The sequence below is a fragment of the Balaenoptera acutorostrata genome, unplaced genomic scaffold, assembly GCF_949987535.1.
Source record: "Balaenoptera acutorostrata unplaced genomic scaffold, mBalAcu1.1 scaffold_126, whole genome shotgun sequence".
In the NCBI taxonomy this organism is placed as follows: Eukaryota; Metazoa; Chordata; class Mammalia; order Artiodactyla; family Balaenopteridae; genus Balaenoptera; species Balaenoptera acutorostrata.
The window spans coordinates 417,884-431,133 of record NW_026645629.1 but is presented as its reverse complement, the minus strand read 5'-3'; the positions used below and the strand labels follow the sequence as shown (position 1 = coordinate 431,133).

The 13,250-nt window shown below is 39.3% G+C and overlaps 1 pseudogene; it reads right to left on the bottom strand.

Annotated features, from left to right (window-relative positions):
- Positions 1-11,344: 11,344 nt before the first annotated feature.
- Positions 11,345-12,210, bottom strand: LOC130706662 (malignant T-cell-amplified sequence 1-like; annotated as a pseudogene).
- Positions 12,211-13,250: the final 1,040 nt, after the last annotated feature.

Below are 13,250 nucleotides of genomic sequence, written 5' to 3'. Positions count from 1 at the left end.
GGGTGATTGTGAAGCAGTGAGAGAAGTGTGATTTGAAATCCCTTAAAAAGCTCTAACGTCTGATGTGAGTGGGGTAGCTGTTTGAGGTGTGTGCAAGTGTGTGTTTTGTGTTTTTCCACCTGGCTAGTTTCCTCTGGGTGCATCTGTGCATCCATTCACCAACTGTTTCTCTGGACAAAATTACATGTGAACACAAGTGAGATTCAGAATATGTTCAAATTGTTCCCTGTATGTCAGGCATGTTAGAGCAATACCTTATTGCAACTCTGACAATGTATTAATATCTTTCTCCAACATGGCTATGAAAGAGCATATATGGCCTTAAATCTGGAGATCCCTAAGGATCATGAACTGCAGTTGAAGGAACTGAAGAAACGGGACTTTAACAATTATTTTTAAATAATTAATGTAACACATTATTGAAAAAAGGTGTAATAAGGTTTAAAGCCTACCTTGGCTTCCAGGTTCCATTGAGTCATTTTCTCTTAATGAATTCAGTTCTCAGAGTAGACAACCAAAGAACTGTAGGCTTTTGTATGGTTAAATATAGAATATTATAATATAATGCTAATGTAGTATGAGCTCCAATAGGTGTGGAGAACAACATTTTGAAATATGAAAATCCATAAAGGAGGGTTAGTAGTTCCATAGGCACTATAGTCCCTGCTCTCTAACTTTAGATTTAAAAAGGTAATGACCCTGACTAGCTGAGATGGTTAAAGCCAGTTTTTGAACATTTCTAGTTCTGTAGCCCCACACTGTCTTAACAACATCTTCAACATACTTCGATTAAACAACTCTAAAATAAATGCACTCCAAGAAATATCAATAAATCTTTACCTAATTAAAAATAATATTCCAGAAATTTTCATCTATATTTTGAATGCTTCATCGTTTTTAAATTGGTTTTTACCCTGATTATGTGAGTAATGTGTTGTCAAAATTTATAAAGTACCAAGAAAATAAGGATCATGCACATCTCTATCGCAAAGAAAGAGCTAGTAACATTTTATATATTTACACTCCTAATAAACTCACACGTAAATATTGTTGATTTCTACCTCTCTCCATATATATATAATGTAATGTAATATATAATTTTCGGAGCAATGCATTGAAATAATGCAAAATTGGGCATCTGATTTGCAGATGACACAACCCACTGCCCAGGCCTGCTCTAAGGATTTAAATTAGATTCCCAAAGTTAAGGGTTTAACATATGTAACACGTAATATAAATAGTAGCTGCTATGATGCATTTATTGACCTGTATTTAAATATCTTCATAGACGTTATGATAATGCCTGAATAATGTTATGTCAGGAACATGTGCAATATAGTTTAACCATTTCATTGCTATTTAGATTGTACATTTAGGGCTCTTCACAATTTTTCCATCTTAAAAGTAAAGTATTTGAATGCCTTTTCTATGTAAAAACACGTCCCCATATCATTTTCTCCCCTGTTAGTAGTAGAATTCTAAAGATGGAATTACAGGAGGTTTATTAACACATCTTTAAAAACTGCTTTCTAGAAATGTACCAATTTATGTATGTGGCTGTTCACCACTTTTGATTTAATTGTGCCATGTTTTGAAAGTTTTCCTAAAGGTAGAAAGGATTGTATTATTTTTCACTTGTGAGATCAATGTTTTATGTTTGTATTTTTATTTAATCAAAGGAATTTTCTGTGCACATCATTCGTGTGTGAGATTCAGACTTGTTTTATTCTTTGTGTTTAAATCAATTTGTATTAATGTTTTAATGTTAAAAATATTAACTTATACAATATTAACCTCTTGAAGTTTCCCATTTTTATGTAATTTTTCTTCTATCCTTTTTATGTTTGAGATTTTTCCATCTAGAAATCATATATATATATATATATATATATATATATATATATTTAATAAAATATTTAAATAAAACCCTGTTTAAATTTATTTCAAATTTATTTTTATGTATGGTTTTGAGTGAAGATGTAAATACTTTTTAAAGACAACTAACTACCCAGTTTTTCATCACCACTTATTGTATGGTCCGTAATGGCTTCTATTGATTGTAATACCTTTATCATATAGGTTCTCATCCTAGAACCTACATTTAGGGTAACGCTAGTCTCAGCTACGAATTGGCACTTGTCATCTACCTCGACAAGGATTAAATCATGTGCTGGTGCAGCTGCTTCAGCCACTGACCTTCAACACCCCCTGAAAGGAGATCAGGGTGGAGAGCAGAAATGAGGCCGTCTGTGCTCTGGGGAAACTGGCAGGAAAGCTCTTCAGAGAGTTAGATACTTTCAGGAGAAGATTTTATGAGCCCAATCCTTGTATCCCCTCCTATCTAGAAAAACACTAAGATCTTTCATGGTGAGGTCTGCTCTTCGAGACTAGCAGTAACCTTCACGAGACTAACAGAAACATTCTGCAAAAAATATATGTGCTCGATTGCATGTACTCCTCCTTCACCAAAATCACATATATATGGACCTTCCCCCTGCCTCTTTGGAGCAGTTTCTCAGAGCTCTCTGAAATGCTGTCTCCTAGGCTATAGTCCTCGTTTTGCCAAAATAAAACTTAACTTGCAACTCTCACGTTGTGCATTTTTTTTTAAGTAGACACTAGTTTATCTTTTTCTGTATTAGAACCACACTCTTAATTTGGCTTTATATATGTAATTAGTAAGGCACGTTTCACTCATTCTTTTCAAAAAAAATTTCTAGCTTGACTTTCAGCTAAATCTTAATCACTTTCTTAACAACACACTAGGATTTTGATTGGAAGGTTATTATAATTAAAATCGAGAAAGGTAGATATGTCTATAATATTTGGTGTTCTACAGAATCATGGCATTTTCTCTTTTTTTATTAACTCTTTTTAAATGGTATTTTGTAAATTTGATTTTTTTCTACTTATTCATCCTCTATATTCCTTTAAAATATATTTATTTTAAATTTTAGTTGTTTTTTTTATGGATGAGATTTATACATGTGTTTTCTATATCCTAAAAGTAGAAAGTCAGTTGTTTTGTGCATTTTTTTATGATTCTTGTCCTTTGAACTGTTATATTTTTAAGGATTTTCAGTGCCTTTTCATTAACTATTGGAAAATCTCATAATCTCAGAAAATGTCCTTTAGCATTCAACAATTCATATATTATTAATTAGTATTTTAATAAGATGATTTTTAAAATTGGGGTATAGTTGCTTTACAATGTTGTGTTAGTTTCTGCTGTACTGCGAAGTGAATCAGCTATACGTATGCATATATCCCCTCTTTTTTGGATTTCCTTTCCATTTAGGTCTCCACAGAGCATTGAGTAGAGTTCCCTGTACTATACAGCAAGTTCTCATTAGTTATCTACTTTATACATAGTAGTGTATATAGGTCAATCCCAATCTCCCAATACATCCCACCTCCCTTTTCCTCCCATGGTGTCCATACATCTGTTCTCTATGTCTGTGTCTCTACTTCTGCTTTGGAAATAGGTTCATCTGTACCATTTTTCTAGATTCCACATATATGCGTTAATATACGATATTTGTTTTTCTCTTTCTGACTTACTTCACTCTGTATGACAGTCTCTAGGTACATCCACGTCTCTACAAATGACCCAATTTCATTCCTTTCACTGGCTGAGTAATATTCCATTTATATATGTACTACATCTTCTTTATCCATTCATCTGTTGATGGAGACTTAGGTTGTTTCCATGCCCTGGCTATTGTAAATAGTGCTGCGATGAATATTGGGGTGCATGTGTATCTTTGAATTATGGTTTTCTCAGGATATATGACCAGTAGTGGGATTGCTGGGTCATATGGTAGTTCTATTTTTAGATTTTTTTTTTTTTTTAATTTTATAGCTACTTTATTTATTTATTTATTTATTTTTGGCTGTGTTGGGTCTTCGGTTCGTGCGAGGGCTTTCTCTGGTTACGGCAAGTGGGGGCCACTCTTCATCGCGGTGCGGGGACCGCTCTTCATCGCGGTGCGCGGGCCTTTCACTATCGCGGCCCCTCCCGTTGCGGGGCACAGGCTCCAGACGCGCAGGCTCAGTAGTTGTGGCTCACGGGCCCAGCTGCTCCGTGGCATGTGGGATCTTCCCAGACCAGGGCCCGAACCCGTGTCCCCTGCATTAGCAGGCAGATTCTCAACCACTGCGTCACCAGGGAAGCCCTATTTTTAGATTTTTAAGGAACGGCCGTATTGTTCTCCATAGTGGCTGTATCAATGTACATTCCCACCAACAGGTACAAGTGGTGTGTGGTTTTGTTTCATATCATTTATGTCTGATATCAGGGTTAAATTATTTTCACAAAACACAGATTTCCTCTATTCTTCTATTCTTTTTTTTTTTTTCTTACATTTGAAAATCTTTTTTTTTTTTTTTCACACACACACACTGTATTTGATTTTTACAAGAGATAAATAGACTGTGTTTCATGTTTGGTAATTGCAATCATTGTTGCTTTTGTTGTGGTCATCCATGTACAATGCTTGGTGTCAGTCTATTCTTCTATTCTTGATTCTCTGAAACTATTTGTTAATTATGTAGTCAGCTGTTTTTTTTTTTTTTTCACTTGCATAGCCCATACTTGATTTTCAGAAGTAATTGTTGAAAATTTTTATTTTATATCCTTCCTTGCTTATTTTTCTTTTGCTTTAGTTGTTTTAAATATTGGTCTTGAGAATTCATATTTTTCCAGAAAGTAGTCAATTTCTTGAATATTCTAATGTACATATACATATATATATCTATCTGTCCTGGGGTCTCACACAAGGCCCTTAAATCCCTTGGACTTTCCTGGGTTATAGAAGTGGGGTTTTTTCTATGTTTTTTAAAGTGTTAATTAAAATTTTTTTTTCTGGTAGGAAACCATTACTTGCATATCACTTAGACCCTTTCAAGTCTTATTTTTAAGGTTTGTTAGTACAGTTCTAGAGTATCCTTTAATACAGTCCTAGAGTATCCTTTAATCTAGGGCTTGTGATTAGTTCCACTTGTAATATGCACACTTTCTTGTGTCTTAATTGAATGCTCCATGTATTCAAGGAGGTTTCTTCACTCTGGCTGGTGAGGATTCTCAGCCATACATGAACTTTGGAAATTATTTAATGTACAGTTCTCCAGTAATTGTTCTTTCCACAGAAATTGTTCCTACACAGACTTGTGGAATTTCACCTGTATGTGCTCAGATTGGTACTCGACAGAGACTCAGAGGGATCATCAGGCAGTTGTGGAGTTTTCTCTCCTGGTAGCTCCCTCCTTTTGGACCCGTGCCCCACAAATTATCGCCCCGTGGACCTCCCAACTCACTGTGTTCTCTCCCTTGCTCTTCCCGTTGGAGTCCCTGCCTCTCAGTTCAGCTGTAATTTCTGGGCCATTGCAAGTACATGCCTTCAACTCTGTCTTCTCCTGCTCCTATGTAAAGGCTCAGTAGCATCTTCCCCTGAATGATGACCATGGATGAAACCTAAATCCTCTTCTCCTTCCCCAGCTACTTTAAACTGCCCTCTGGATGTCTCCTCTCATCCAGGCTCAGTGAGTCAGAATCATCCATGATCCATTTTTTCATACTCAACAAGATGTCTGGCCATGTTGAGTCTATCTCCAGTAGAGTGGGTTGGGCAATGATGGACAAAGAGAGACGTACAGACAGCAGTTAGAGACCATGTCAGGCTGTCGTGGGCATGAGAATGAATGAAACTGCTAAGAAGAGGATCAGATTATAGAGAAGTGACAAGGGTACAAGGGATTGGAAAATGTTTTTAAGCACAGATTGAGGAGAAATCTGGTAGAGGAGAGGTTGAATTTATAATAAAATAAAGAGAAGTGACCATTTCTAGGTTTCTCAGAAAAACTCAGTACCTGCTATCTTACTGGTAATATCTTATCAAATGCTATTTCAGTTAGAAATACTTCAGGCTACAAATCCTTTAGAAACTATCCTATACATATTTTAGCAGTAGAATAACATAAGCCAAAGTTATGCATTGCAGCATTGTTTGTAAAGTCAAAAGATGGTTGACTATTAGTGTTTATCCCAATGTGGACTGGTAACATGCATTATACTACATCATCCACTCAGTGGACTGCTTTGTAGGAAACAACGTCCTGATAGAAATTTTTTTCCCCAGATATTGTCAACTGAATATAAGGAACATATAATGAAACATTATACAAGTATTTATGTATTAAAATGTGGAGGGAAGGAAAAATAGCTATTCACATTTGCTTGTATACACTTAAAAAGACACTCTGGAATGATACCTGGGAAATCAACCACAGTGGCTGACTTTTAAGACTGGGCGTCGTAGGCAAGGGTAGGGGGCAGAATACAATATAAAGTATTTAATATTTTTAGGTTCTTGAAAGTTGTACACATATTATCAACTTCTCAGAAATGTGGACATTAATTTTTTTTTAAACCTCTAAAGATTAAAAGTTATAGGACGATTTATACCAGCTGAATGGAAGTCAAATTTGTTTTCCAGACAGATTTTCCGGCTTCTCTAAAATGTCTACTCATGAGAATTTTCTGGTGGATTTTCCTTATTTTCTTTCACATTGGAAGCAGTTTTCTGATTCATAATCCTTTGTGTTCTTCTTTTCAAAGAACATCTACCACTGCTAATTTTATGAGTTAAGCATGATCTAATTTTCTTACCTTTTGTCCCATTTTTCCCTATGAAAAGGCTCTGTACATTCATTATCAGTTGAGACAATACTTAGATAATTCATATGGCTGGAGGACAATTATTTGCCTTAATACTTGAATTCATTCTCTGCATCTGACATATTAATAATGCCAGTAAGATATTATATAAAACCGTTGACTTTATTATAATAAATATTAGTCAGGAGACCATATCTTAAGACTGACCCTAGGGCTTCCCTGGTGGCGCAGTGGTTGAGAATCTGCCTGCTAATGCAGGGGACATGGGTTCGAGCCCTGGTCTGGGAAGATCCCACATTCCACGGAGCAACTAAGCCCGTGAGCCACAACTACTGAGCCTGCGCGTCTGGAGCCTGTGCTCTGCAACAATAGAGGCCAGGATAGTGAGAGGCTCACGCACCGCGATGTGGAGTGGTCCCCGCTTGCCGCAACTAGAGAAAGCCCTTGCACAGAAACGAAGACCCAACACAACCAAAAATAAATAAATAAATAAATAAATTAATTAATTAAAAAAAAAAAAAGACTGACTGTAAAACCAGCAGCCATGTTGACAGTGAGGAGATGTGACACGGGAGGGGATATTTCATGTGGGAGAGAGGAGAGCTCTCTTTCAAGGTTTAAAGGGTGTTTAAAAACATGTAGAATTAGGCCCAGTGGATGGACCCTTTGGGAGTCACTCCCCAGGGATACATAGGACAGTGTCCTGAGCATTTCGAGTGCTACACAATTTGGTAGTCTGGAGTGGTGGCTGTGGACCCCTCTGTAAATCAACAAAGAAGATAGTTGCAGCCTTGTGTCTGTACAAGTCTAAAGTCTTTTTCTAGACTTCAGAAAAAGAAATTTGACTAAATGATATATGGTCTCAGCTCTAATAATAAGATCTTTTCTTGAATCCATTTCTTTTTCCTCTCAACTTGTCAAACCCAGAGTAGTTATTCTGCATGAGACCATTCGCTTTTAATTCCATTCTTCAGTCTCAAATTTTGTAGCTTTTCTCCAGTAAGTACCTGTCCATCTGTATTCTTTAGACAAGATAAGCAAGGGGGTCTTTTCTTATCAGACTTTAAAGGAAAACAAATACCTTTACAATTAGACTTTCTAAGGTTCTAAATTTATTTCATGTTCCCACAGTAGTATCTTCAATCCTGAGTTTGTGGCATTTTTATCTACTTCAAAGATCACTCTGGGGAGTGAATTTGCGGTGGGACCTCACAGACCCCTGGGATTTTGAACACTTGGTAGTTAGATCTCCGTTTATAGAAGTGTTAACAACCAATGAAACAATCAGCATACAGTCCTGGGTTACAGGGGTGACAACAGGGGGAAGACGATCTATGGATGACAGAAGAGATCGGCCTTCTGACAAGCAGTTGCATTTCACTGCGAGGCAAAGAGAAAGTGCCTGCAGATACAGAGATGCCATCAGCAGGGAGCAGGAAGGCTTCACCCACATCTGTTGTCAACAAAACCATCAGAAGTCAGTCATTCCCTGTGCTGATTTGTGCTTCCTATTTCTCCACTCCCTTGTGCTTCGAGCCTGCTCTGCTGAGTTGATGTTCTCCTCTGTGCTTTTTCTAAATCTCTTTCTGGGCCAGCAGGATGTAGGAAGCAGAGGTGCAGTGCGCCGGATCTGCTTCGTATAACATGTCTGACCGCCGTGCAGCTGGGACAGTACGTGTGCTGAGCGCCCACCCGCCTTCCCACGGGGGTGGCTAAGATGAGACCAGAGGTCTGAATGGGGAGGGTGATAGGGGTGCCTTTGTTTTCTTTCACTCCCAGGTCAGGAGCTCTTAATCTGAGGGGCTTAGGGAACCCAGGGAGCCTGTGGCCTCCCTGAAGTCATGTATAAAATGTGTTTGTGCAAATAAAATTAAATGCCCTGAATTTATGCCTTCAGAATATTTTATCACTGTTGCTAGTCTGTAGAGATCCTTGGGCATTGGACCAGAACATAGCTGCAGTGATTTCAACACACTTCCGTTGTGAACAGTACGTAGTAAAGTAAGCTTTCAGAATCAAGAGCGACTGGTGGCTGAAAAGGTTTAAAAACATTCTATGAAGTCTCTAGAATCAGGAGTGTTTGACCTGCACTCTACTGGAACATTTTAAGGTCTAATACTTTGTTTTCCACTTGTGAGCAGCTAGGTCAAGTATTTTCCTCCCAGACAAGACAACCTAACTATATAAAGTTTCTGTGTCTGGCCTGAGTCAAAGGACAAACTAGTTGAGGGCTTGTCACAGGCAGACTTTTGTGATTACCAGAAATTGAAGTTGCAAAGAATATTTATGACACAAAACCCTACACGCATTTCATTACTGGATAATCTCAATCTACAGAGAGGCAAAGTCTCTTCCTGTGGTTATTTGTAAATACTTCATACAGATCTATGTCAATGGCTTTGTGCTCTTCTAAAATTACTCTCCCGTGACAATGGCCAGGACTTAATGCACTTATGCACCAAACTGTTAAGGTTCCTGGCCAAGTGTGGTAAACTGGTTAAAAAACAACAAACCAAACCAGTGAACTGTTTTTTAAACTAGCTGAAGGTGCCACCTACTGTTCAGTCTATAGAAATGAGACGGGAATATAACCTGAGCTTTATCTATTGAGAGCCACAGGAACTAGGATATGAAGGTGAATTAGACTCACGTCTAATTATACTTTCTATTTATACTCTATTAATAATGAGTTATGTGAATAGTTATATTGATACTCTCTCCCCAACATCCCCAATCTCAGGTTACAGAAAATAAAACATTAGAAAATTATTTTAAATTGTGGCAGATGTAGGAAGCAGTATCAGGCTGTCATGTGCTTTCTGTAGATCCAGATTACCCAGTAGCAAAATGACTTCAGGGTTCTGCATCAAACTTGCTCTTTGACATTTCAACTCTAGTGATGACCGAAGCCCAGAGCCCCGTGAGTAGCGGCTCCTGCTGCGGACTAGACTGTATTTACTTTACACTGTGTTGAACAGATGACAGAAAAAGAAAAAGTTCTAAAAAGGAGGAAGATTTCAGGTACGCAAAAATGGAATTTTTAAATATTGATTTGGGAGTTTTGTTTTTAATGGACCAATCCATGATAGAACAGGCCCAAACGAGTTTTGAGAATAAAATGTACATTTATTCCCCGGAGAGATACTGGCATCCAAGTTAATTAAAACATGTGTTTTCTAGGAACCTGGCATAAATTCTCACTTGTTTTAGACAAATAACTGATTTCCAGGCTGGCTTAAACCCAGCGGGTGCTCAAGGAATGTTCTAGTGACTACTGTGCAGCGAGGGTTTCACTATTTGTGCTTCGAGTGTGTTCTGTCTTTAATCTTTAATAAAGACCCATTCTCTTCCACGTAACTTACTATTTGACTTGACTCTGGGCTGTATGACAAGACATTTCTATGTAATCACATGTAAAGTTGTGCGTGTGTGCGCGTGTTTTTAAATACAGTGTACACTCTTGTTCAAGTTCATCCTGAGTTCCAAGTACACACACACACACAAAACTGGGTCATTCAGAGTAAAAGTACAATTTCTCGTTCACCCGTATCAAGGTATCCATGGTTCATTTGTATATATTCTTCCAACAACAACAAAAAAAACATTTTCAAATATATTTTTATTTACTCACAGATACTATAGTTACATTTTTACTTGTCTTGAATACTCTGTGTTGCCTTGCAGCTTGCTTTTGGCAGGTAACAGCATGACATTGAGGTTTCACCATTTCCTGTTTTGGAGTTTTCCACTGTTATTTGAGAACACTGCAGAAAGCTTTCCACAGAACCACATAATACTGCTATAAGCATATCTAGGTTCATATTTCATTTCGATCTCTCACCTTCATACTACTAACAATATGCATAATTAAACGTTTCTAAGTTTTCAAAGATCATTTTACTTAGAGTGACTATAAAGCCCATTCACCAAGCAGTTTCTGTGGTGTCTTGTCTTATTCTAGTCTCGTCTTGAATTCCTTAAAACTTTGAGGTGAAAACTTCATTGTAAACTTTAGGTTAAACTGTAGGCTGTCTCTAGCGCAGCTAATTCCATTACTGACATCGGTGGTAATAACCGGTTTTCAGATTAATCCTACTAAAAATATCTAGCACATTAATGACAAAGACAAAGTTATTACAAGTCAGTTCATAGCATGAGGCTTTGGAAGTCCGCAGGAGCCGGGAGCTGCCTGTCCATGTGTAGGAGCTGACGTGTCTCCTCGTCTCCCTTCTCCACCATGAAGGTCTGAGAGGGGTTGTAACTCAGGAGGGATGCGGGAAGAGAAGCCCCCCAGCCACTTCAGCGCCCCTACACCTGACTCTTTCCCGCTCGGTAGTGTCCAGACCTTCACATGAGAGCACCTCAGCTGACACACTGAGAATTCAGTCCCATCTGTCTTCTCGCAGCCCCAGCAGCACACTGCCTGGGTCATGAAGCTCTTTTGGGAGAGTTATAGCCTGATGGCCAGGAGAGGACACAGGGGCAGCTCGTCTGCACTGTTACCAAGCAAGGCGGTAACACCTGTTTGTTTGTTGGGTTCTTTTTTCTGCATGTGTTGAATTTATTCAGCATAATCACAGGGGTATTGTCGTCATGCTGTCACACACACACACAAACACAGATATTGCACCGCATCCATGTGGAGCCCAAGTGCATTCCTTCTGAGGCTTATTTACACACTTTTATGTGCCACAGCCCATCTTTTAAATAATACATGTTTCAATGCCAGGTGCTGTGTTGACTTTCTCAGCATCATCTGCAGACATCTTCACGACTGCAGCACCCAGAGCAAGCTGTTTTCCTTCTGCCTCAATTGCAACAATCCTATCTGCTTCAGAGGAGCAAAGCTTAGCTCCTGGAGAAGCTAAGCCTAGTCACGTGATATCAACTCCTCTGAGTACAAATTTGATGGCTCCTTTATCCACCTGCTGGTGTGGAAAAAGAGTCTTTTTTATCTCTTTTTGTGTGGAATAACCTTGGGATTGGATCAAACGACACTTCTCTTTTTCTAAATAGAGTAACTCTCCAGTCATTGCAAAGATTTCCATCTGTTCATGGCAGCCCACTCTTTTAACTGGTTCCTTCTTTGGCATGATTGGATGAAACCGTGGTTCATTGCCTGGGAAAGGTTCTACTTGTTCTTTTTTATTTATTTAATTATTATTATTATTATTATTTTTATTTTTGGCTGTGTTGGGTGTTTGTTTCTGTGTGAGGGCTTTCTCCAGTTGCAGTGAGTCGGGTCCACTCTTCATCGTGATGCGCGGGCCTCTCACTATCGCGGCCTCTCTTGTTGCGGAGCACAGGCTCCAGACGCTCAGGCTCAGTAGTTGTGGCTCACGGGCCCAGTTGCTCCGCGGCATGTGGGATCTTCCCAGACCAGGACTCGAACCCGTGTCGCCTGCATTGGCAGGCAGATTCTCAACCACTGTGCCACCAGGGAAGCCCTCTATTTGTTCTTAATACCCTTAATAGCAGGTTTTCCACTGGATGTTGCTGGATACATTTTCTTTTTAATCAAATTTCTTGATCATGATGCAAGGTGAAAAGGTGATGATAGGGAAAGGCCGGGAATGGGGAAAAATAGACTTAGCAAGGATCCGGCAGACCCCCTACACCTGGAAGGCCAAAGGGACGGTGGCAGCTGGGGTCGTTACCCGCAAGTGACGCATCTGGCCGCACTTTTCCGGCTCTAGGGAAATCTCAGTCCGTCTGCTCCTTCAGCTACTTCCTCCAACTATTCATGTGAGAACTGCGGCAATTTGGGGGGCTGTTGGGTGTTACCAATTTCTCCCCAGGGCTGGTAGCTGTAAGGAAGGAAGTTGAGCAGGAAGAAGAGACGAAGCACTCATTCTCGTTGCAAGAACAGAATGGAGGGGCGGCACCTGGTCTCCAGAGGGACGGTTGGCCATTTCTGCAGGCTCACAGGGCTCAGAGGAGCGTGGGCTTCAACCCTCAGGGGCATCCTCCTGAATTCCACTACCAAGTTAGGGTCCCTTTCGCGGCCCTTACCTCCCATGGGCTAGCAGACCTCTGGTGGGTGGCTGACTAACCTCGTCTGGGACTTGGAGCCTGGCTACTTTAACTCATACATTGTTGATGAAAATAATCAATAAACAATCTATAATAGGAATAGAAAAGCATCTTATTTGAGCCAAACTGTGGACTACAGCCTGGAAGACAACCCCTCAGATAGCTCTGAGGAACTGTCCCAGGGAAGCATGGTTTTCAGTACAGTTTTATATATTGTCAGAACAAAGAACATTAAACAAGTCAGGGATACATTCCTTTAAGGCTTCAGGGGAGAAAACAAAAACAAAACAAACAAACAAAACACAGATCAGCCCACACACAGCAAGTCAGCATGGCCTTGGCACCTAGGAAGTGAGGCTTATTATTGAAGGAGCTTCAGCATTGGCGTCCCAGGAAGGGAGGCATTTCATCTTTATTTTTATCATGGACATTCTTTACTTCTGGTCAATGCACTCTTTTCTTTAATAATTAAAACAGAAGCACAATGTATGTTTGATAGACCACAAGCAGGCTGTTCTAGTATGCGTGTCATTCAAGTTAA